The sequence below is a fragment of the Danio rerio genome, chromosome 8 (assembly GCF_049306965.1).
Source record: "Danio rerio strain Tuebingen ecotype United States chromosome 8, GRCz12tu, whole genome shotgun sequence".
NCBI classification, from domain to species: domain Eukaryota; kingdom Metazoa; phylum Chordata; class Actinopteri; order Cypriniformes; family Danionidae; genus Danio; species Danio rerio.
Genome location: NC_133183.1, coordinates 35,670,485 through 35,697,136, shown reverse-complemented (window position 1 = coordinate 35,697,136; position 26,652 = coordinate 35,670,485). Strand labels below are relative to the sequence as shown.

Genomic DNA, 26,652 nt, shown 5'->3' with positions numbered 1-26,652 from the left:
CGTTATCTAAGCTACTAAAACTTGCTAAAATCCTTAGTATTTAAAATAAAATATTATTGAATAAATCAAATAAAATTAGGTCAAATAAAGTGTTGTATTTTAGTGAGATTCTATGTGATTTTATTAAAAAATCTAAACAAAAAGCTGGTTTTAAGATCTAAACTTACATGTAGTTTTGTTTAGACTCTTTGCATTTTGATAAGTAATTTATTATGAAATTTAATAGCCACTTAAAAACCCACATTTGTTTATTAAAAAAAAAAACTAAGTTGATTCTGATATTGAATATTGATTGTCGGAGTATGTACAGGAACTGTCATATCATAAAATATGCTGATGATTCAGTGATTGTGAGTCTGCTCGGGGAATGGTCCTGTTGTGGAAGAATTCCTGGTGTGAAAGATTTTCTCTCCAGTTGAATGTAACAAAACAAAAGACATGGTGATAGATTACAGAAGGATTCTCCTACCCCCAGCATAACAACTATTAAAGGTTTGGACAGTGAAATTGTTAACACACATAAATACCTAGGGGTCATTATCGACAATGTGTTGACATTCCAACCTAAAACCCAGGCTGTCTATAATCAAAGTTTTTCTGAGGAAACAATCGTTTCATGTTTGTGCTTCTATGATGGCACTGTTTTATAAACAATTATTAAATCTGTTTTATCTTTCTGCATTGTAGCTTGGTATGTTAATCTGAGTCTGTCAAATAAGAACAGGTTGTGTAGCTTTGTGAAGGTGGCAGGCAAAATCATCAGTTTTAGCCAAACTGGTCTAATGGTAATTTACTGTAATTGTTTTAAAGAGAGTTCAGGGTATCTTATGCACAGCGAATCACACATGTACTCTGTGTTTCAGCCGCTGCCATCAGAATGTAGTTTTAGAGTTCCTATTTGCTGGACAAATAGAATTAGAAGTTATCTTATAATGGTGGCCATTGGTTCATTAATTAAGTCCAGTGGGGAGGGAGATGCATCCAAAAAAAAAAAAATTGTATTGTATCTTTTGTGATAATAATTTGGTAATGTGTACATGGATCTTTATCTGTGTTATGGCATCTTACTGCAATTTTAGTTTCCCTGAACGGGATAATAAAGTTGAGTCTGAGTCTGAATAGAATATACATTAGGGCTGTACTATATATCATTTCAGCATCGATATATCGCAATGATCATTCGCAATAACACAATTCGAGTATATACTGTATATGCAATGTTGAGTCTGGATTATAATTTATTATTTCGCAAGTCTTTTGTGAGGCCTGTGTCTGTGTGAGGGTTTTAAATGCATTCAGGCATTTAAAAAAGTCAAGAAATTGTACCGTTTGTACCATTGACAAATTAACAACAATTTATTTTTATTTTTTATTGCGTGAAAAGAAAATAAATGACTGATATGACAGACATAGTGAAAGACTTTCCACTTTTAAATTTTTGTGACAGAAAAATAAAACATTTATATATAAAAAAATTATGATAAATAACATGACAATAATAACAGCAACAATATTTAATAAAAAGGAGTGAATAAAATAATAATAGTTAAAAAAAATAAATAAATAAATAAATAAAAACATGATAAAAGTAGGGGGGGGAGAAAAAAGGGGGGGGGTGTAGGACATTATTATTATTTATTATTAATTTACATTTGATTATTTAATTACTGTATATATAAATACAGACTCCCCGGAAAACAACAAAACACTTTATTTAATAAATAAGTAAACATATTTTTTTTTGTTTCTTTTTCTTTATTGATTTTATCTGTGCTTGTAGATTGTGTGTTTATTATATTTTATGCACTATACAGTATCATCCCAATCTAACATGATACAATCTTTTCAAATAGTCATTCAACTCACATAGGTGAAATCATATTGATATCGCAATATACTGTACATCATAGAATAAAAAAAAAAAAAAAAATATTGCAATGTTATATTTGTTCAATATTGTGCAGCCCTAATAAACAGTATAGATTTATTTTAATATCTTAATAGTGGCCATGGGAAAGTTCTTTTTTTTTCTTAATATTAAAAAAGGAATGATTTATATATTTAAATTAAAACCATTTACAAAAATTACTATTTAAACTAAAGTGAAAATAAGAATAAATGTATCATTAAACTAAATTACGAAAACATAAATTTGATATCTTTAAGCTGCACTATAATTGAACATTTGCAACTTAAACTACATTTGTATCTCAATTCCAAACTAACTAAATGTCATTAAACTCTATTTTAGTTTTAAATGCTGTATGATTTATACTTCATTCATTCATTTACTCATTCATTCATTCATTCATTCATTCATTCATTCATTCATTCATTCATTCACTTATTGTATGCCATTGAATATAAGCAGAGTCTGTGATACAGCAATATAAAAGAACAAAGTGTCTGTTAGAGTTTATTGGTACTCATTCACTGTGCATTTGAACTCCTGGCATTTCTTTGGTAGTCATTTAGATTTTATTCAGCATTTGTTTGTCTCTGATTTGTTGATAGATTTATTACTACCAAATGTTTCTGCTGTTTGATTCAGTAACAGATTGCTGTTTGGCAGAGATATGAGATACAATAAAGTAAATACGCTGCACTAGTTGCCAGTTTGAGTTAATGGGGTCGTTTTCATCCAAGACTTCTGAGGTGGCAATCCTAAACATCTGGTAATTAAACGTAGCACAAAGACATTTTGTTTCCTCTTTCCATATTGTGCATAATACATATGTTGTGTAACACAAGTATAATATATGAATATAATAAAATAGTAAAATTAGTACAATAGAGTACAATACAATACAAAAATTTATTTTTTTAGTTAATTATTTACAATTCTTTTAATAAAAGTAAGAGACCATATAGAACTGTACAATTTACAGTTTGAGTAAAACATTGTTCATAAGCTGCAAGTATACTTTTAAATAAGTTCATGCACATAATAATAATTAGTAAAAATAACAAAGACATTTGCAGTATTTTCAGACATGTTTTATTTATTTCAGAAGAGCCACATCAATATTTTCTGGAATAACCTTGAGTTTCAGTGACAACTAATGAAACAAACAGTTTTAAGGGAAATAGAAAAAATAAAAAATGGAATGTAAATGACTTTTTTTTTTTCATTTGACATTTTAAAGTAATGTTATCATACCAAATGTTGTTAAACTAAAAATTGTCTACCAGTCTCTTAATTACATTTTTATTATATTTAGTATTAAAGAAGCACAATAATGATTGACTGGAACTGAATTCAAAACATAAGCAGCTTTTCACAATTGTTTTTTAATAATTAATTCATTCATTCATTTTCTTGTCGGCTTAGTCCCTTTATTAATCCGGGGTCACCACAGCGGAATAAACCGCCAACTTACCGCAACGTTTTTACGCAGTGGATGCCCTTCCAGCCACAACCCATCTCTGGGAAACATCCACACATACACACACACACATACACTATGGACAATTTAGCCTACCCAATTCACCTGTACCTCATGTCTTTGGACTGTGGAGCAAACGCAGAACGCAGGGAGAATATGCAAACTTCAAACCAGCAACCTTCTTGCTGTGAGGCGACAGCACTACCTACTGCGCCACTGCTTCGCCCTGTTTTTTAATAATAATAATAATAATAATAATAATAATAATAATAATAATAATAATAACACATTTGTAATGCGCTTTTCTCAAACTCAAAGTGCTACAAGGCAAAAACAATAAAACAGTAAAAAACAATAGATAGGAAAATAAATATAGTATAGTTTAAATTGATATAATTTACCTTTTGTGGTTATTTGTTGTTATATACAGAATTATTAAACCCCATTTGAAATATTTTTCTTTTTAATAATATTTTCCTAAATGATGTCTAACAGAGCAAGGACATGTCTGAAAATATTTTTTTCTTCTGGAGAAAGTCTTATTTGTTACATTTTGGCTAGAATAAAAGCAGTTTTTATTTATTTATTTTTTTTAATTTAGGGTCAAAATTATTAATTAGCCCCTTAAAGCTATATTTTTGTCAATACTCTACAGAAGAAACAATCTTTATACAATAACTTGCTTAATTACCTTCTGCTGCCTAGTTAACCTATTTAACCTAGTTAAGCCTTTTAATGTCTTGAAAAATATCTAGTCAAATATTATTTACTGTCATCATGGCAAACATAAAAGAAATCAGTTATTAAAAATGAGTTACTAAAACTATCATGTTTAGAAATGTGTTGAAAATTAGATATTTGTATAATAAATTATAATTTTTTGGCAGTATTTTGGTTGATGCATGTTTTTTTCTACTCCCATATTACACACAAAAAACACAATATAAATGTTACATATTTCAGTCCCTTGACTAACATCAAGAAGTTGTAACAATAAGTTAGATGACAATAAATCTAACACAATCTCACGGCAATTCGTAACTTTTTCATTTAGTGGCTAATTCGTATGAATTCGTACGATCTAATTCGTACAATTTAGTACGATTTGCTTATCCCCCAATGACGGTTGGGGTTAGGGGTGGGGTCAGGTGCCACGCCTCCTTTTTAAAATCGTACCATTTCGTACGTCTGAACTCGTACGAATTCGTACGAATTAGCCACTAAACTGGCAAAACATAAAATACTTACGTTTTCTCGTGAGATCAGGCTGAATAAATCGTACATTAAAAACACTGCTAAAGAGGTGAGTCTTCTTTAAACAGCTCAAAGAAATGGCATTCCTAATGGTAATGGGTAATGTATCTCATAATATCAGCGCATGGTGTGAAAAAGCCCTTGGTGTTTAGTGTGCCGTGTGGATGTAACAAGGTAAGACAGTGCAAAGACTGCAAGCAGAAGTAGAAAGTGTCACAAGATCACAGATGTTATGGACTGAGTCTTAAAATCAATACATGACCTAACCGGTAGCCAATGACAATTTTAAGAACAGACACTTAAAGTAACAGTACAATATATTACAAACACCAATCAATTTATTTTATTTTATTAAAAAAAAAAAAAAAAAAAACTTCTGCTGAAATAAATAACTGAAAAGTGCTATATATATATATATATATATATATATATACATATATATATATATATATATATATATATATATATATATATATATATAGATTTATTATATTTTATAGTTTTTCAAACTTAAAAAAAGAGATACTTTAAAAACAGTATAAGGTATTACAAACACCAGTGTTTTATTTTACTTTGTTTTAATTTTAACAAACCATTTTTCCAACTGCAAACACACACACACACACACACACACACACACACACACACACACACACACACACACACACATATATATATATATATATATATATATATATATATATATATATATATATATATATATATATATAGTATGTCTGGTAATATTTTTTTTATGTCTGTTAGATAATCAAACTGTAAGCCAAACCTCAGAACTCTGCCCTGCCTTCATTATGAATTAAGTGATGCACACAGTTTGTTTACTCCAGAAACATCATGTATGGGAAATGTTATTTTTTAATGAATTTGAGGAATGAAAAGGTCATGACTAGACCCACCCGGAATCTGCGCGCGAAAAATCTGTACGAAAAATCTGTACGAATTAGATCGGAGAAAGTCTTATTTGTGTTATTTCAGCTAAAAGAAAAGCAGTATTTAGTTTTTAAAAATCATTTTTGGGACAAAATTATTAGCCCCTTTAAGCTATTATTTTTTTTCCGATATAACAATCAATCGTTATAGAATCACTTGTCTAATTACCCTAACCTGCCTAGCTTACCATATTAACCTATTTAAGCCTTTAAATGTCACTTTAAGCTTTACAGAAGTGTCTTGAAAAATATGAAGTAAAATATTACTGTCATCAAGGCAAAGATAAAATAAATCCGTTATTAGAAATAAGTTTTTAAAACTATTATGTGCTGAAACAATCTTCCCTCCATTAAACAGAAGTTGGGGAAAAAATAAACAGGGGCGTTATTAATTCGGACTTCAACTGTACATATATATATATATATATATATATATATATATATATATATAGAGAGAGAGAGAGAGAGAGAGAGAGAGAGAGAGAGAGAGAAACAGACAGACAGACAGACAGACAGATAGATAGATATTAAACAATGCTCAGCTTCAAATTTCACATGCTAACAGTAGCTCCTGACCTTCTGAGAGATACAGGTGCGCTCCAGAAAGTGCAGGGAGTTGAAATAAAAGTTGAACTGCTGACTGTAGAGCTACTCTGTGATGAAGTATTACAGGTGATCACAGTAACACCAGTAGCTGAAGGTAACCAGCACTGAAGCAGATGGTTGGGGTTCATGTCTGCTTTATGGGACAGTCAGCGATTTCACTCTGGCGGGGTCTGTGTCACAGGACCCCCTCTCATAAGTCACTGCACCAGGGGAATCGGCCCCCCTCTCATATTAATGGCTGCCCTTGTGGCACCGGGAGAAACAGGACAGGGGATGTAAGGGCAACACTGCAGTTTTTTTTTGGAGACTCTACTTTATGCATGTGTTTAAGCATTGAAACAATGTGTGAAGTATTTATGGGCTGGTTTATAATATCTTTGTTGATCTAATATAATTCTAATTGATTTAATATGATTTAATACTTTGTCTGATTATCTATAGCAGATTATCATATTATTAAAATATATATATATATATATATATATATATATATATATATATATATATATATTTTGGTCCATATTGACAAGTGGTTATTTGAGTGACTGTTGCATTTCTATCAGTTCGAACCAGTCTGGCCATTCTCCTCTGACCTCTGGTGTCAACAAGGCATTTGCTCCTTTCAAAATTCAAAAAGTGTTTTTTAGTAAAATGTAGTAATTTATTGATTGATTAATTGATTGATTGATTTTCTAATCCAATAAATGTCCACATTCTATAAAAAATTCTAATAAATATTTAAAAAATTAATAAACAAATAAAAACTGTACTTGCAGATAATATTATTTAACTGAATTATCTCCATTAACATGTATAATATCTATTATATATAATGTTTAAAATATAATATAATATAATATAATATAATATAATATAATATAATATAATATAATATAATATAATATAATATAATATAATATAATATAAACAGGAATAATGGCATTTTACAATGTACTGTATTTACCCACAGTATTACTATTTTCCTGTATTTCTGATTCAAATTAAAGCAATCTCTTTGTAAACAAAGAGCACTTTCAAAATAAATGCATATGTCAGAATTATTAGCCCCCCTTTGAAAGTTTTTTTTTTAATATTTCCAAAATGATGTTTAACAATTTTCACAGTATGTCGGATAATATTTTAATTCTTATTTGTTTTATGTCAGCTTAGAATTTTTTAAAAACTGTTTTAAAGACAAAATGATTAGCTCCTTTAAGCTATATTCTTGATAGTCAGTTTTCTATAGGAATCTATACAATATTATATTTGTTTATATACATTAGTTTAGTCAGTACTGAAGCCAAATCTGGAGCTAATCTAACAAAATAACTTTCATATAAATTCAATAATTTCTAAACCAAATCTATATGTCAGGGGGAAAAAATTAAATAAAATATTCAAAAAATATCAAAAATCAAGAGAAACAAAAAATATATAAAACGTTGTTGAAATGTGGTAGTTTGTAATTTTTTTGCAATATTTCACATGAATTTTATTGTATTATCTTTCTATTTCTAAATATGTTTGGTGACTAAAATATTATTTTAATAAATGTACCTGTTTAATAAATCTCTTTTCTTTAAATGCACCAAAATGCATTACCTATATTCACTGAGAAACGGATAAAAATATTCATCTTTAAAATGGGGTGTACTCAATTATGCTGAGCACTGGAAGTGATCAAATTTCATTTAATATACATTTAAACTACAGAAGATCTTTACGTGAAACATTTAGTTCAGTCTTGAGCACATTATTCTGATAATGCATTTTTTTATGTTAAAATTTTTCATCTTTGTAGGGAATTTGGTATTTTAATAGTCAGATTGGCATCTAATATGTAAAAAAAACACGAACATAGATAGCAAAGTCGATAACAATAGTCTAACACAGTTTGTATGGCGTCCTGAAGGCGATATTTGATTCTCCATTCATCTCTGATGTCATGTGTGATTGACAGGCGAACATGCTGCATTTGCAAATCAATAATATTAGTTTACAATACACAAGCCGCACAAAGCCATTAAACATCCACCTCTACACGCCCGGGCATGGTGATAGATGAGAATTATTGATTTCAGTGTTCGCTAAAAATAACTGTCTATTTTCATAAGCGCAAAGCCTGAGCGTACGAGACTCAGGAGAGCAGAAAAACAGAAATATTTAAAGTGCGCTCCATTTAAATGCTGATTTACAATTGGGATTCGCCGCAGCCATGTTTCTATAGAGCCACAATGGCTGACAAGCAATCTGACAGTTGACGGCGCTCAGATAAGGCCGTACGCAGGCTCCAACAGGAAGTGACACGAGTGGGAACACGGTGACAGCCGCTTACTGGAGAGTAATAAACTGGCAAAATAATTCAGCATTGGACACACTTACCCAAGCAGAAAGAGTCTGAAAGGCAAGACAACATCTTGTGTCATCCATCTTCCTTAAACAGTGAAGCTGCGACAAAGTGGGAAGGAGAAATTATGATAAATGAAAAGATATATTTAGTCAATACCTGGAATTCTCCTTCGTCAACCCCCTCTGGTTTTTCTTCTAACAAGGGTCTGCTTGGAATGAAAGCAAATGAGAGAAGCTAAAGTGGCTGCGCTTCACACACAGACACGCATCCATGCACGCATGCACACACACACTGTACATACTCAACCAGGCTAAATGTCGTTTGTATGATTGAAACCTTTGTCCAAATCCATAGGGTGTTTAATGTTAATTGCAACAACATCTGTTAACAGGTTTTGATAATTATTTATGCACTTCAAATAAATAAATAAACACCTATTAGCTTGTTTCATTCCAAGTTTCAGGAGTATATGGACAAACCCAACCACTGCTTAAATTTTTCAATTCAGTTTTGCTATAAATTCTATAGAGTTTCTATAGATTCCTTATCCTGAAGGCACAGGACGTCAATTTGACGTCCTTAGACGCTGACTAGACATTGAATTTTGGCCCCCTGACATCATGACTAGGGCCAGACGAAATCTGCGGACTTTTTTTGCTTTTTCTACTGAGAATTTTGGTACAAATCTGCGGATTTCTGTGGAAGTATCATTACTAAAACCTTAATATCTGAAATAAAAAATTATATATTTTTAACTTTTATTTAATGTTTAAAATGCAAATCCAATTAGATTCACTTGATTTGGTAAATTAAGCAAGTTTGTCATATAATATATTAAGTAAAAGACAGAAAATATTACTGTACAAACTGCATTGTATGTAAATCAGATGAACATTTTCATATTAGACAATAATATTACTGAACTTCATTAAAAAAAATAAAACTGAATAAATATAGACTTACACACATTTACTCAAATAAATAAACAGAATTAATGATGGGCAGAAAATCTGCAGAATTCTGCGCGCGCAGATTCCGGGTGGGTCTAGTCATGACCTTTTCATTCCTCAAATTCATTAAAAAATAACATTTCCCATACATGATGTTTCTGGTGTAAACAAACTGTGTGCATCACTTAAGTCATAATGAAGGCAGGGCAGAGTTCTGAGGTTTGGCTTACAGTTTGATTATCTAACAGACATAAAAGATTTAGTCACAAGCTTGTTCATTGGTTAAAACAGATCGACATAAAGACTGACCAAAAGCATTGTGAAGAAATGGAGATTAAATCAACAGTAATTTATAATCATTTTCATATTTGCAACTCATATTGGTTTAAAGATGAAAATGAGCATGAGACTGGTCAACATCATTTCTTTCTTTCTTTCTTTCTTTCTTTCTTTCTTTCTTTCCAAAAGCAGTCTGCTCCTCAACAAAACACAGGCATCATTTATTTTACTGCCTCATTTGAATTTGATGAATGCTACAGTCATTTGTGTTTTCACAATAAGCGAATAATTGTGAATCATTCCATTCAGGTCCAATGAATCATCCTCCGTGTTGCCTCTCTGAGCCAGACATTAGTTCATGAGGACTTTAAAAATGACAAGTGGCAAATCTGAATATTTGTCCTCAAACTGAGCAATGAGGACACAATTAGGAAAGACAATTATGTACAGTATAATTGACCATTTGTCAGTGTAACAGCTCTTTGTTTGCTCTACCTTAGAATTGAGTTTGTCTTTTGACAGAATGTGACTTTTATTTGTGTTTAGTGGAATGTGGACATTTTCCAGATGAAGCAAAACTCTCACAGACTCACAGTATAAATCATGATGCAAGAGAAATATTCACCCTTTGTTAAATTACAAAAGGCCAAAAGCTGTCCAAAACCAGCCCAAATGCACAAAAACACCCAATATATTAGATTACTATAAATATATGTGTTTTACATTTTAATTTATTTAAATCAAAATAACCGAAATTGCTGCCATAATTTTTAACCATACACCAGCCAACAACAGCAATCACAGAACTCCAACATAACTGGATCACATCGCAACACTGCCGCACCAGTGTCGCTGTATCGAGTCCCGGCTGGGTCAGTTGCCATTTCTGTTTGGAGTTTGCATGTTCTCTCTGTGTTCGCTTGGATTTCCTCCGGGTGCTCCAGTTTCCCCACAGTCCCCCACAAGATATAGGTGAATTGAATAAATTAAATTGGCCATAATGTATGAGTGTGTGTGAATGTGAGTGTACGGGTGTTTCCCAGTGTTGGGTTGCGGCATCAGCTGCGTAAACCATATGCTGGAGAAGTTGGTGGTTCATTCCACTGTGGCGACCCCTGATAAATAAGAGACTAAGCCAAATGAATTAATATTATGCACTATCCCCATGGCAAAGGAAAAAAAGATTAGAAATTTATTAGAAATTAGTTATTAAAATATTTATTTTAATATTTAATATATTTAATTATTAGTAATTTCTAGTAACTTTTTCTTTGTCTTATAAAAATATGTAAAAAAAAAAAAAAAAAAAAACTTAAATTAAAGAATCTCCTCTCTGTGAAGTAACACTTGTAAAATATTTTTTCATTAATTAAAAATAAATTCACAGGAGTGCAAATAGGTTTGACTTCAATTGTTTAGAATATCATAGCTGTCCAAAAGCATTTGCGCTTCTAAGGGAAGTGGTGTGAGTAAGACCAGCAGGGGACCCTCAACCTGCAGTCCGTGTGGGTCCTAATGCCCCAGTATAGTGAAAGGGACTCTATGCTGCTCAGGGAGCGCCGTCTTTTGGATGAGACCTTAAACCGAGGTCCTAACTCTTTGTGATCATTAAAAGTACCAGAATGTCCTTTGAAAAGAGTAGGGGTTTAACTACAGTATCCTGACCAAATTTGCCCACTGGCCTCATGGCCTCCAAAACATCCCCATATCATACCTGGCATCATCACTCTGTCTCCTCTCCACCAATCAGCTGGTGTGTGGGGTGAGATCTGGCACAGTATGGCTGCCATCGCGTCATGCAGGTGGATGCTGCACACTGGAGGTAGATGAGGAGATTGAGATAAAGCGCTTTGAGTCTTAGAAAAGCACTATACAGTATATGTGTAAAGAATTATTATCATTCATTTTATTTTCAGCTTAGTCCCTATATTAATCTGGGGTCGCCACAGTGGAATAAACCGCCAATTTATCTAGCATACAGTATGTTTTAAGCAGCGGATGCCCTTCCAGCCGCTACCCAACACTGACAAACACCCATATATACTCTTTCACACACATATACTATGGAAAATTTAGCTTATTCAATTGACCTGTATGGCAGGTAATAATTATTGTTATTACCATTGTTGTTGTCATCTCATGTATGGTTTCATAATGGCTAATCAAAATGTTATAACTGCACATTGCTTCGAAGGACATTTTTTAAATGATACTCCATTACATTTAGATACTGTATGTCACTTCTGTACATTTAGACATTAAACATCTCTTTGTGATCATGACATTGACAAACACAGCTCAAAACTATCAGGTCCAAGGAAGACAAGTGAGTGAGGCCTGAAAGCACCTCTGATGTGTTAATTCAGATTACTGTACAGGACAACACCTAAATATGTTCAGAGCAAACAACCAACATCTTCCCACCAAAAAAAAAAAACCCTCATCTACAACAAAAGCAGTAACAGTTACTTGATCGAGCCCGGATGCCCGCTTTTCACTGTGTACTGCAAAATTGGACAGCAACAGGTCCAGCAGTGTAATGGTAATGGACGGTAAGCGCTCGCTATTCCTTATGCCAGTAGCAAAGAGGAGAGCCAAGAGGACTATGAGATGATGGAGGGAGAGAGAGCAAAAAGAGCAAAGGCTAAAAAAGGATGACATCGCCCAAAAAACCCCCACCAATATCGAACAGCGTCATCAGCAGGGGTGACTATTTATCTCATGCCCGCCAAGTTGGCACGCACATCTGGCGCCGGGTACTTAGTGCAATTATTTATGATTTCCTCCAAGATTTAAAAGCTCTTCGCCGGGCCTTGTAATGCAGTAACTGATTGCGGCGCTAATGTAATTAAGGGGAGATTATGATGTCCACGTGGCTCACCAGATGGTGGCATTCGCAGCAATGGGGGGGAGGCACAACTGGCACACCGCTGCACAAGGGCAGCGAGGCGCAGCCAGTCGAAGCGAGCCAGACCTCCTGCCAGACGCTGGAGTGCGAATGTGTGTGTGTGTGTCTGTGTGTGTGAATATGCGAGCTCGGCGTGTACGATGTGTCCGTGTCACTGTGCATGTGACCGAGGCAAGGTTGGCACTTGAATCTATCAGCAAAAGAGCATTGCGGTGCCCGCTGGAGTCAGGGGCACAAATCCGACCTTGTTAAATGCCCGTTCATGCTAAGGATGATAACTTGGAGGATAACAATAGAGTGTTTTCACGATGCATCATCAGTCGGCCATGTTGGAGAGAAGAGCATAAACAATGCCACTGAACCGAATGAAATTAACATATTTTGCTGATTATCGATGCTCAAAATGATCAATTATTTGTTTTGGCCTGTGTTAATCAAATAGACTGGATAACAATGAACACATTTTGAGTTTGTTCAAAACTCTGAAACATTTTTGAGTTCTAAATGCTGCCAAAAGCTGTAACATATAAAGCAGAAGTTTTTTTATTCATGGGAATGTCCTCAGATTTTAATGTTCTGGTCCAGGATACGAGACCTCCTATTGGATCTAATGAGACCTAAAGTATATTTTTCTTTTGTTTTGCTGGACGATTAATACTTCTCTTTGTCTATCAACCTAACTCTGTTTGTTGTTCTGACTGCTGCAAAAAATTATCCTGATACTAAATGGCTGGATCTATCTACAGATAATTTTACTTAGAAACTCTACTTACATTTTTAGTTTGGAATATACCACAACCAAAATAAATGGCACCAGCAGGAAACTATAATTTTGGATTATTATCAGTGAGACTGCATCATGGATCAGATAATCCAAATTATGTACCTCTTATTCAAGTTTTGCTGTTTGTATTACAATTTACTTTTCTATTTGGTCGATCTCAGGCTTTGTTACAAATTTCCTAAATATTGCATATTTATTTCAATCTAAAATGTTAACTAAATAAATTATATAAAAAAAAAATACTTGCTATGATTTAGTAGCTCCCATGGCATAAATTAGCTGAACAACTTATTCAGTAGTGAGTAATCATGCTGTTGTTTGCATACGAGTATCTCCATCATGGCAGCACACATTGGTAACTGACAAAAGTAGTCAAGTTAAAACACTCCAAAAAGTTAAATCATAATAAAATCCACACCAAAAGTTATGATAACAGCTGATAAACACAAAAAAACTCATTTTCAATTTTATTGTTAATATTGTTTTCTCATAATTTTTTATAATGGAAAAACATTAAAGTTTCTCAGTAAAAGGGCCAATAATCAATGACAAATCCATTTTTTTTATTTTAGTTTATGTCAAGAAAAATATAAATGATGCTATGCTAAGTCATGACACAATTATTATAATAAATATGTCATGTTTATGACAGATTTATGACAAGTGATGTCTTGATAATGTCAAGTTTTATTGATCAATACAGTACAAAGACAGGTTTATATTTGGCCAAGAGAGCCTAATGTACTGCAGTTTAGGAACACGTGCAATTACAAAAAACACCAAAATTCTCACAACGCAAACGCATTTTTAAAAAAATGTACACAAACATTTTATGAAAACGCACTGTATTTTCTCACAACAAAATGGAAATGTTTCAAGGAGACACTAAAGCGTGTCGGACTCGTCTATTTCAACGCAATCCCGCGGCAATTCGGAACTTATTGATTTTGTGGCTAATTCGTATGAATTTGTGCAATCTAATTTGAACAATCTAGTATGATTTACTCATCACCCAATGACAATTGAGGTTAGGGGTGGGGTTGGGTGCCACGCCTCCTTTTTAAAATCATACATTTTTGTGCGTCTGAACTTTTACGAATTAGCCACTAAACTGACAAAATGTAAAATACTTATGTTTCCTCGTAAGATCAGGCTGGCTTTTTAGGTTATGGTTGTTTATGCTAATAAACAATAAAGACACAGGAATCGGCATATTAAATAAAACAAACAAAAAAAACTCACCTTTTAAAGATCATCTACAACTTCACTAAGCTATAGTCACAGCACAGCGGCATCCATCACGTTTTTGGGTCCCCTTGAAACATTTCCCTTGTGTTCCGTTCTTTTTGTGTTGTGAGACAATGCAGCGTGTTCTCGTAAATTGTTTGTGTTGAGAGAAAATGCAGAGCGTTTTATTAATTTGTTTGCGTTGTGTAAAAATGCAGCATGTTTTTTAAAGTTGTGAGGATTTGCAGCACTTTGCTGTCGTTTTTTGTAATTGCATGTGTTATCTTAAATTGCAGCATGTTAAGTTCTCTCGGACTACCGCATCTTTTGATGTTTTTGTATATGTCAAGTTGTATATGTCAAGTCATTATAAAGACAGCTTAAACAATGTCACCTTTACATTTACATTTACAACATTTGTGTGAAATAGTACAGTAATTCTGTACCAAACTTCTCCAGTGATTGTTTGATGTATTTATTGTGGAGTTAATTTAAGCCTTTCTGCAACAAGTCAGTGTCGTTACAAAGTTTATGCACACACAAAGTGGGCACACACACACAGCAGATGTGTTTAACGTTTTTGCATGGCACATGTGACAGGATACATGTTAATATTCACTTCTGTATGGATATCTGTTATGTTAATGTACAAAATACACCTGATTTAATGTCTACAAACCAGGATTGAAGTGTCTTCTTTTATGATTGTACTGACATGCAGATGTGGTGATGAAAGATGGTACAATTGCTGTAATTCATTATGAACATGCACTGTTTTAAAGATGTTTTCAATTTGTTTAACTCATTCTTAATTACATTTGATGGTGATTGATGATCACAGAGAGCTGAACAGATCTTTAAATCCCAGTTGCTTGGTACACATCCTGTCTTGTTGATATGATTATACGCGTTACTAGAGACATCTTAATACGTGGCTGTCAATCAGTTCAGTGGGCGGGGAAACCGCACTCCCACGTCACATTGCTGTGGGTCTCGAAATGGGAGGGATTTGGATCCTATTTTAACTTCGGGAAATGTTTAAAAAGAGACTTGCTGGGATTATATCACCCCAATATGACTGTGGAAACGCTATACCTACACACAGTTCTGTCCAAACAGCTAACAAAAGATAATTTTCATCATAGGTGCCCTTTAAATGGCACTTTACCCTGCAAAAACATAGCCTCTTGGCCATAAAGGGATGGACATTATCAACAACAATACTAATAATTAATTATCGACCAAATCTACATATATAAATGTATGTGTTGGTGCCAGGTGATTTTCTGATTAGATATTTGCATTTGAACAGATGTACCTCATAAAGTGGTGTACAGTATGTGTGTACAGTATATCTCACTGTAAACAATTCATAATGTTTAATTGTTTTTTAAACATGATTTTCTGCACAGTGTCCTTTTGTCACTACATGTGTGAATAAAGCAAAACTGGCAGTTAAATCTATCAGCGAAAAGAAAATCAGCGGCCTCTGTTAAAGTCGAGGTCACAAATCTGACCTTGTTAACTCGGGTTAACATCAAGCAATGAAGACGTCAAGAAATATTATGCGAGGTTGAGTCCGGATTAATTTCAATTCGAGTGGAGTCCTGATAAATATAATCAAATCATTTTGCGATAGCATTTTAGTCTCCTTAAACATTAACGCGCGATGAGCATCACAGCTCGCCTGATTAAAGCAAATGGAGCTGGTATGGTGTATCCGATAATAGCAATAAGGGGCTGTTTTTAACGTATGCATCGACGGTGCCAACATAACAGATGGCTTAAAAAAAGATGTAATCACATTTGGCAAAGCATCACAGCTGATGAGTGGAAAAGAGAGCAGGAGTGCTTCTTTCCAGCCAGGCAACTGTAGACTAACCCAAACTGACCTTTAATTACTTGCGGAAAATACATGGATATTACATCCAGGCACTCGGCTGCGTCCTCTGGGTGCAGTAAGGCCGCGCTTCTTAAAACACATTATTATAAGCTATTCAAGAGACACGGGGCCTTTTCATATGCTCGCAAGTAAAAAAAAAAAAAGGGGGACGAGGGAGCAAGGAGTGGATCATATTTGAGGCGAGCGTGGCGGATTTTTTCACTCTTCCGCAAGTAATGGCTTGAGCGTGGAGACGGAGGTCGCCAGGGCTTCTGTAGATTTCCCAGGTCGAGATAAGGATATTATTACACTGCCTGGTAACAAAGAAATCTCCATCTCTGCAGGTCCCCAGACAAGTGTTGGTAAATTAGAAAACACAGCCAATGACCTTTCTTTCTCACGCGTATTCAGGGGAGGCATTTTCAGCTGTTTCAAAGGCTTTTCTTGAGGCCTGACAGCATCAAGAATTCTATAAACAACAAAATACAAAATAGCTGCTGGAAAACATGTAACAAAGATATTAAATGATACACTGTGAGAGCTTTCTGCAGTAAGTGTCTTTTGCTTTCTTGTCGGCTTATGCCCTTTATTAATCCGGGGTTGCCACAGCAGAATGAACCGCCAATTTATCCAGCACGTTTTTACGCAGCGGATGCCCTTCCAGCCGCAACCCATCCCTGGGAAACATTCACACACTCATTCACACACACATTCATACACTATGGACAATTTAACCTACTCAATTCACCTGGACCGCATGTCTTTGGACTGTATGGGGGAAACCGGAGCACACGGAGGAAACCCACGCGAACATAGGGAGAACATGCAAACTCCACACAGAAGCGCTAACTGAGCCGAGGCTCAAACCAGTGACCCAGCGACCTTCTTGCTATGAGGCGGCAGCACTACCTACTGCGGCACTGCATCAAAAACAATTTTTTTCATCAGTGATTATTAAGTATTGGAGTCTGATACTACCATAAATCATTGATAAAAGCAAAATCATACACAGGAAATTATGGATTTATCCTTAGAATTAATCAATCTATTCATCATTGTTGTGTATTAACGGGTACCAAGTCTGTATTTGCAGCAAATTTAATTTGATTTTAATTTAATTTAATTTATTTTTTATTTATACAAGGAGAACATGCAAACTCAACATAGAAACACCAACTTTGACCCAGCAGAGGCTCGAACCAGCGACCTTCTTGCTGTGAGGCGACAGCACTACCTACAGTACTGCACCACTGCGTCGTCTGCTACAAACCATTTGAGTAAAAAAAATAATAATCTATACGGGTACTGTTAGCTTACTCTATTCAAGTTAAAGTAATGAGTTATTTAATTAACTCTTTACCTTCAACACTGAGTTCAAAACTCTTTTCAAATGAGTAGAATTAACTTTCAGTAAATTTTGAGTTAACTACACTTATTTCATTTGATAAAGTTGACTGTTGGGTTTTAGTGTATATATACTTCCAAACTTGATTGATAAGATAACGCAAATTGTAATGCAACAAGAGGTCATTCACCAATTCAACAGACATTACAAACAATGTCAGTATCAGATATTTACGTTGTAAACGTGCATATACAAATGTTTGATGATTGAATAAACAGTTTTGAGCGTGATAGCTTACACGATGAAAAAATTATTGAGAAGTTGGGAAGAGTTTGACAGTTTAAATGTGAATCGACTGATCAGTTTTGATCAACAAGCCATATACAATTACTTTGTCCAAACTACAGACAATTGTATACACTGTTTGCACATATGTGCCAAAGCATTTGCAATTTTCTTAAATCAATAAGAAATGCAAATCTGAAGTGAACGATAAGCTACTTGTTTAGAGATCTAAACTAATCGTTTAAAAAACAAAAAAAAGTTGAGAATTGAGCCAAAGCAATTGAGAAAAACTGTAATCTAAAAACATCCTGCATACAGCTAAAACTGAATAAGTAGATCTTTCATCCATTTTTTTGTATTCTCAGAAAATCTTTGGACTTAATGAATTTAAAAAGTTAATAAAAGTGCTAAACATACTTCATACTTTTAACACCTAAAAAGCAATTCAATTACACCCATAAAAGCTCATATTTGTACATGGGATGCATGATGATTTGAGAACTTTCCTAGTTTTATTAGCTGAAAAAAAATCTAATTAAACTCAAATATATATCTTTTTTAAATGAACATATTTTCCAAATTTAAAGCATTGAATTTTGTGCATGATAGGTGGTCCAATCCTGCAGAAATTTGAGAACACACTCAGTTAGTTCTAAAGGTGTAAACATGCCATTTCGTTGTTTATTTGAACTCTGTGACATTTAAGCAGCATTATAAGAATTTTGCAACTCCTTATTATCCAATACCTTTGACAAGGTCTTTTGTAGGAAGTTTAAGGCCGTGCAAGTGAACCGCACGGCTGGCATTTACTGGACCTGAAGAGGCGGTTTATTGGAATGTAAGAAATGCAGCGCTGCAAACAAAGCACCCTCATATCTAATGATCCCCCCTCCCATGTACCATCTGCATCGCTCAGCGGACCATCTCCACCCCCATCACACACACACACACACATGCATGCGGGCATCATTCATCTTACCCGCAAATCCCCAGCATGCGTCAGGGCGCGCATTAAAACCAGCCCATAATGGCTGACGGCTTTCACAGTTAGTGTGAGAATGCTGATCGCTGACTGTTTGGCGCTGAGTGCTTCACCACCTTTTCCATAATTAGACCATTACTTTAACAGGTGTGCCACTTCCCCGCTTTTCCTCCTTCCTTCTGAAAACATCTCTCCACACTCCATGCTTTATTTCATCAACTTCAGCCTGTCTGTGAAATCTAGCTGAGGTGTTAGAGGAAGGCTTGTAGTCTTCTTTTTTTTTCTCCACCTTGTCAGGAGAGTCAGGTGTGACATTGAGAAGTTCAGCTGACACTGGAACACAGCAGGATGAAGGAGAACAGCTCGGGGAGTTAGTGGAGATGTTTGTACTGCAGAAAGTGCGTGAGATATCGCTTGACAGCCTGTGTAAGCTGCCGTATGGTTAAAGAAATCACTGGCTTTTACTGTATTATTGTGCTGAATTGTTTTAGGAGGCACCAGTGCTTACAACTCATACAAGACAAGTACGCAACCAAAGCTTCAAAAACAAAGCTCGATGTTGTTAGATCATCACCATTAGCTTTGTTGGCCTAAAACTTTTGCACAGTACTATGTATTTAGAGACTTTTTTTAATAAAATATTTTAGCAGTTTTTACTTTTATGGGACAGGACAGTGGAGATTTTAGACAGGCACACACACATATTTATACCTACCTAAGACACAGCTGAGAACCGGGTAAGTAATTATGAACAGGGTTTTGGGCTATTATACCGAAGTTGATGACCCAGGGGGGTGTTTCAAACTGTACCAAAAAGCCTAGGACCGGGGGAGGTGGGTGTGGCATGGTGTCAGGGGTGAGGGGCGTGGACAAAGCTGAAAACCGGGTAATTAACTATGCACCGGGGTTCGGGCAGCCGCTGCAATCAGATAATATACCTAAGTCAACAACCCGGAAGGTGTTTCAAACTGTATCAAAAAACTGAGGACAGGTGGAGGGGTTTGGGGGGATTGCAGGATGGGGAATGGGGGGAGGAGGTTGGGTTGTTGGTGGCTTTGTTTCAGGGGTGAGGAGGGGTGAACACAGCTGTGAACCGGGTAAGTAACGGCCTCGTTTCAGGCAGCCACAGTGATCGGATACAATACCTAAGTCGGTGACCCGGGAGTGTTTTAAACTGTACCAAAAAGCTGAGGACTGGGCAAGGGGTGTGCAGGGTGGTGGGGGCGACATTTTCCGGGAGAAATAACAAAACGGGAGGGGGTAGTAGGTTGAAATACAGGAGACTCCCGGGATAAACAGGGACAGCGACCTGAAATGTTTGGAGCTTCTTCACCTGGGACTTTTTTGTGGAGAACTAATTACAAATTTGTCCATTTTTTGGTCAGTCAGGGGATAAAATGAACCGAGGCAACGAGATTGTTCTCCTTAATTTCCACTGCTAAAACATTTTAAAAATATGACGCGACCCCCCACAGAGCTTTCTGAGGCCCCCTTGTGAGCTGGGACCCCACTGTTGGGAACCGCTGCCATAGAGCCATTATAATATTAAGGTCTGTACTACTTGGCGAACTTTCTTTACATGTAGAGGGAGCTTTCAGGTTTCAACTAAATTGTGTTCTAAAGAAGAACAAAGTTCTCAGAGGTTTGGAACAAAATGAGGATGAATAATTAACAGAAATTGAATTTTTTGAAACTAACTAGGGGCGATCCAGTGGCTAGTTAGACCTGAGGTCAACATATTCATATCTAACAGAATAAATAATCGACTCACAGTACGTTAGCGTCTCAAATACTCTCGTTTGTTTAAACAAGTGCTGTTTGTTCTGCATTTCAGCCTTTTGTCTTTGAATGAAACTGAACGCGACGCAACAGAAATTTGCAGTGGCATAATGTATACTAAAACAGACGTATAATGCAAATTTGCACTCACTTTAGAAAAAGACCAAGTTTAATCGCATTTGCTAGCTTGGCACACTATTTAAAAAATCTGTCTATTTAAAAAATTAATCTTGTTTTAATTTGAGGCAGAAAGTACATTAGAGCACATCAATCTAACGTTAGACTTGTATGGACGGCCAATAAGGCTAACTTGTCGATGCAAACTAAAGTTAAATGTTCGCTAAGCTGGAAAAAAAGCAAATCCATAAACAAATATTAATTTTATGATCATTCTGTGAATTGATAGGAGAAAACTTCTAATCCTACCCTTTTCACTTGTCCTCTTCACTGGTAAAAATTTGCATTTTTTTTTTCTTTCCTTTTTTTTTTTTTTTTTGCGGCTGTGCAGGAGGCACATAATGATGACATCATGACGTTTGATTGGCTGATAGAGTTGTCCCTGGGTCATCATAAAAACTGTTTATACCCCCCTAAATTTGGACGTGTATTTTTGTTTCAAAACGCCACGGAGAAGCGAAATCAGCCATCCGTGGCAGACTGCGGAGATATGACTGAGACCGATACAAACAGTCGGCAAAAGTAGCAGAGATCAGATTGATGAAACACATTGATCAAAAGTAGTTTGCAGTCACGCTCCTGTAAAAGTCACATTCAACTGGTTTAGTTTTGCCTTCATTCATTTGTTTTTTTGAAGCACGAGTCTTCAACACAGGATTTATTTACAACACGTTTTAAACATATTAGTTTAGCTAACTCGTGTCTAATAACTATTTTTTATTATCTTTGCCCTAGTGACAGTCAGTGTAAGTCTTCTATCTACTTTGATTCAGATTAAAGTGTCATTTAAAGACTTTACTAAGTCTTTACTAAGACTTTACTTTTCCTATGTTAACTAGGAAAGTTGGAAGTCAAGTTATTGTATGACTGGTTTGTTGTGTAGAGTATCAAAAAGATACAGTTAATATTCCTTAGGCAGGCTTATAATACTGGCCTAAAAATAGTTTTTTAAACATTAAAAACTGCTTTTATTCAACACAAACTATAAGAAATAAGACTTATTATTACTCCCGAAGTGAAAATCTGCTTGGTTTGTTAAAGATCACTTGTAAAACATTATTTTAAATTAACGGGAGGAAACAAAAATTGACTTCAACTGCATCTGTTAAAGTTTATAGGTGTGAAAATGTGCCTTGATGTACTCAAATGTTAGAAATGTGTTATCCTACAATACAAAGTTACTTGTCAAATAAACTAACATGGAAGATTATTTTGAGTTTTATTTATTTAATTATCTTGTTTATGAAGACTGCAGAATGATGCGTGAAAAAAAAAAATGACTGAATAATTGTTTAAGTAGTTTGTGATGTATATTAAAGTGTGCCGCTTAGAAGTACAAGTGGCCCCTGCCCAGCCTCCCTCTGGTCTGCCACTGTTGTCTGGTAGCTCGGCATGTAAGTCAGTGGAATTGAGATGCAGAGAGGACTTGACCGTGACAATTCTGGTGAAGAACAGTTCCAGAAAGTACAGTAGCTAGGACAAAACCAAAAGCTAAAAATAAACAAGTAAATAACAGGGTGAGAATGTGGTAAAAATCAGGTGAGGGCTTTTCTTTTTCTGGATTGCTTTTTAAAACACTGCCGCTTGGGTTTAGGGAAGGGCGAGGGTGGGGGGTTGCTCGGTTGGTCAGTCAGTAAGTCAGTCAGACAGCAGTGGCTTCTGGTGCATTTACTTGAGAACAGCAGGCATGAATGACACTCGCGAGAGAAATTTGAGATCTCAAAAAGCATACACAGCTGCCTCTGGTGAATTCGCGAAAACAAAAACTGCAAAAAAAAAAAAAAAACAGCTCCTGGGACATATTTTGCTCTCTCAAGAAATATATAGGAGATGCTTAATCAGAATGAGCCTGGATTGGATGTTTCCCAGTGCTGGGTTGTGGTAGGAAGGGCATCCGCCGCATAAAGATTATGCCAGAGTAATTGACGGTTCATTCAGCTCATTCGGGGACTACGTCAATGGATAGTGAGTGACTTGCCAATTTTAGGTGCTGCCATGTTTCTTTAGCATCTCGATGGGCCTGTAAATATTGACAAAGGCTCACTATATCTGTTTCAGCGTGACCTGATGTTCTTTTGGCATTGTGACATGAAACACATGTAGAGATCTCACTATCTGCCACACATCTTTCTCCGGCTTTTGGGCGGTTTGGTTTTGAGCCAAACTGACACAGCAAGTCTCAGTTGAGATGGCATCCATTAGTCTCTCATTGACACGTGTGTAGTGTACACTAGCGGCGGGCGCCTGCTCTGGGCCATGAGCATTGATTCATTGTCAGTTTTTTATGAATGATGATGAGTGTAAGAGGTCTCATTACCTTATTATGTTCATTAAATCTTGTTTAGTTCCTGTGCGTTTGATCTTCTTGTGCGTTATTAGCTCCAGCAAGAAAGTAGGGTTGATAACAGATGCTTTTTTTTTTGCTGTTGTTTCTGTGTTCTTTCTTTTCTCTGAAAGTTATGACAGAGTCGAATCCATCAGGATTATGCCACTGCGCGGCTGCCATTAGACGATGCAGACTGATGTATTCTTATGCTACGCAATTGGCTGTGCCCTAATCTGTTCCACCTCACTGTGCTTTACGAGGGTACAGGAGCCTCCCTTTGCATGTACATAGATTATTCATCTTCTACTGTGCAAGCATGAGATTGAATAATATTTATTCTGTGGATTTTTATAGTTTTGCACCTACATTTCATAATTAAAGTGTAGGGTATGTTTATGATGTGTTAATGAAACGTGTTTTCAGATGAAATATGTAATAATATTGATTTGTGAATAAATAAACAAATAAATATATTTTTAAAAATGCACAAACTTGTTTTTACTTTATATATATATATATATATATATATATATATATATATATATATATATATATATATATATATATATATATATATATATATATATATATATACATATACATATAGCCTAGTCATATTGTATAAGAATGAGATGTAAGTTGCTCCAATAAATTATTTAATATCAAATGCGTGTCACTAACTTCCAGCAGTGTTACCAATTTATAATGTTTTTTATTGACATTTTATCGTATATTCAGCATTGTACCTGCGCAAAAATAGGCAAACTTGAAGTAGGCCAATGGCGAAAATATAAGAAAAATATCAAATTTCATCTGGACATATAAACTGCTATTTAAAAGGTGATTTCAAATAGCTTACAGTCTATACAGGCTTGCAGTTATATAAAAGTGATTTCAAATAGCTTACAGTCTTCCATTTGCGGACTGAGTTGATCAACATGTAAGAACTACACGTTTATCTCCCCAGACCTAGTCAATCATTTATCACATTGATAATTGCGGAAGTAAAGGACCGTCTCTGTGTATATCCCAGTAGAGCTGTTCGCTACGCATTCACATTTGGTTCCCTCAGGTAAGAAAAATGAGGAATTTACTGGTTTATCTTTTAGTTTGATCTGCTGCTGTGACATTACGATGTACTGTATATTCGCGCTATTCGCGCGAGGATAAACAAAAACAACTAAATGACCCGCATGTGTTTAAAGCATTCAGTCACAGTCAAAACGTTGATTTCCCCTTCGCAGTTATTGTCCGGCTTGCCTTATTTTTAAACAATTCATTACTGTAAAATATATTCCAGACTGACTTAACCCGCTAAACATTGATAAAACATAATAAATGAAGCTATTGTTAAATCAATATAGAAGTAATTTCTGACAGCATGTTGACTGCATGTAGAGAGGTTAGCACATGTATGCCATTTTTTGTATAAAAAAAATTCAACCATGTCAGTAAAGCAGAGGGCAAAGTAACCATGGTTTTATTATGGTAAAATAAAATAAATATTTTTTGGCAGTGATTATAATGGTACCACAAATAACGTGGTTAATTTATTAAAGTGAATTTGTTGTCATGATTCAATAGCATATTTCCATGGTTTCTTTGTTTTAGTTGTAGCAAAACTTTAGTAAAATAATAATATTATTAATAATAATAATAATAATAATAATAATAATGGTAATAATGAGAATAACAATAATAATAGTACATATATATATATATATATATATATATATATATATATATATATATATATATATATATATATATATATATATATATATATATTAGGTTACTCAATAATAATACACATTAAAATGACTGAATCAAAATGTCATGTTAATATTATGATTTAGCAGTTATGTTAATTAAATAGTAGTTATAATATTATTTGTTAAATGCTACATAAAGGACATAAAATATGTACTGTAAGTACTAACAATATAGAACCATAAGTAAATAGTTTTAGTACATTTTTATTATTTTTTCTAAATTGTGACATGAAACACATAAAATCAAAACTAATAAATGACAACTGATATTTTTTAATCAAATTAAACAAAAATTTTCACAACATTTGAATGCAATAACACTACTAAATGATGTACAAATATTCATACTAATTAGATTTTTGTAATGCTCGTTGATCCTTCTATCTGTATTATCCTTTATAAGCACCAAAGTCCTTGATGGAGTCCTCAAGCATGTGGCCTGTTGCTTTCACTGATTCCCTTCATCTGTTGCCATTCAGGCCATATCTGCTTCATCCTCTTTGATCTTTAACATAAAGACACTAGAAGATGAGTGTGCATCATTAGTGCCATCGAAAGTCGCCCCCAGTCTGGACAGCCTGGCCTCCATTTCTCAATTAAAGTTGCTTTACAATCAAATAGCCCAGCACAGTTAGGAAAAGGCTGCATTGATTAGTGTACAAATTAACACAAGAAAGAAATCATTCTCCCTCCATAAGCTAATTTGCCATCCTCGTTCCTCCTTAATAAGTCCCCGCGACTGACTTTCTATACACAGACCCTCCTGCCTCAGTAAATCCTGTAGATTTAATAACCATAATTGCAATAAATTCGGTAAACATTTAGATTGAATGCAATAACTGTGTCGTTTACTCCAGTAGGTTGCTTTAAACGTAATTTAATAAAAGGCCAAAGGACCCTCCGCATAGGCTAGTCACTAATCCTTGGTGATCCATGCGTACACATTAAGCCGAAGCATCTCGGGACGGAAATAGACAGCGATTGATCTAGATTTCCTAGAAAATATCTGATTGCCGTGGCTTGTTGTTTAGAGAGACTTGACTTGCTGGAGCCTAATTATGTTTGTATTGCTACTCCATCTCAGGTCATTTGTGTTGGGTCCATTGGGTCGTAACGCAGGCCTATTATCATTCAAAGCCTTAAAGGTGTACTGCAATATTTATCAGGTTCTTTGTATTAGACGTGAGTTGCGCCTAATTTGTGGTAGGCATTTGACTGCTGTGTGTTAGTGTGGTCACAACATCATGATACATTAACAGTTGAAGTCAGAACTATTAGCCCCCTGAATTATTAGCCCTCTTGTTTATTTTTTCCCCAATTTCTGTTTAACGAAGAGAAGATTTTTTTTCAACACATTTTCAAGCATAATAGTTTTAATAACTCATTTCTAATAACTGATTTATTTTATCT

General features: G+C 34.8%; 1 protein-coding gene across 10 annotated transcripts in view; it reads left to right on the top strand.

Annotated features, from left to right (window-relative positions):
- mvb12bb (multivesicular body subunit 12Bb) overlaps window positions 1-26,652 on the top strand; it is a 264,229-nt gene that overhangs the window by 83,625 nt on the left and 153,952 nt on the right. For 7 of the 10 annotated variants that reach the window (XR_012383532.1, XR_012383533.1, XR_012383531.1 and 4 more), the window contains exon 1: window positions 24,491-24,542. The exons of 2 other annotated variants lie outside the window; for them this stretch is intronic. The gene's annotated coding sequence lies outside the window, so the exon portion shown is untranslated. 10 annotated transcript variants of the gene reach the window in all.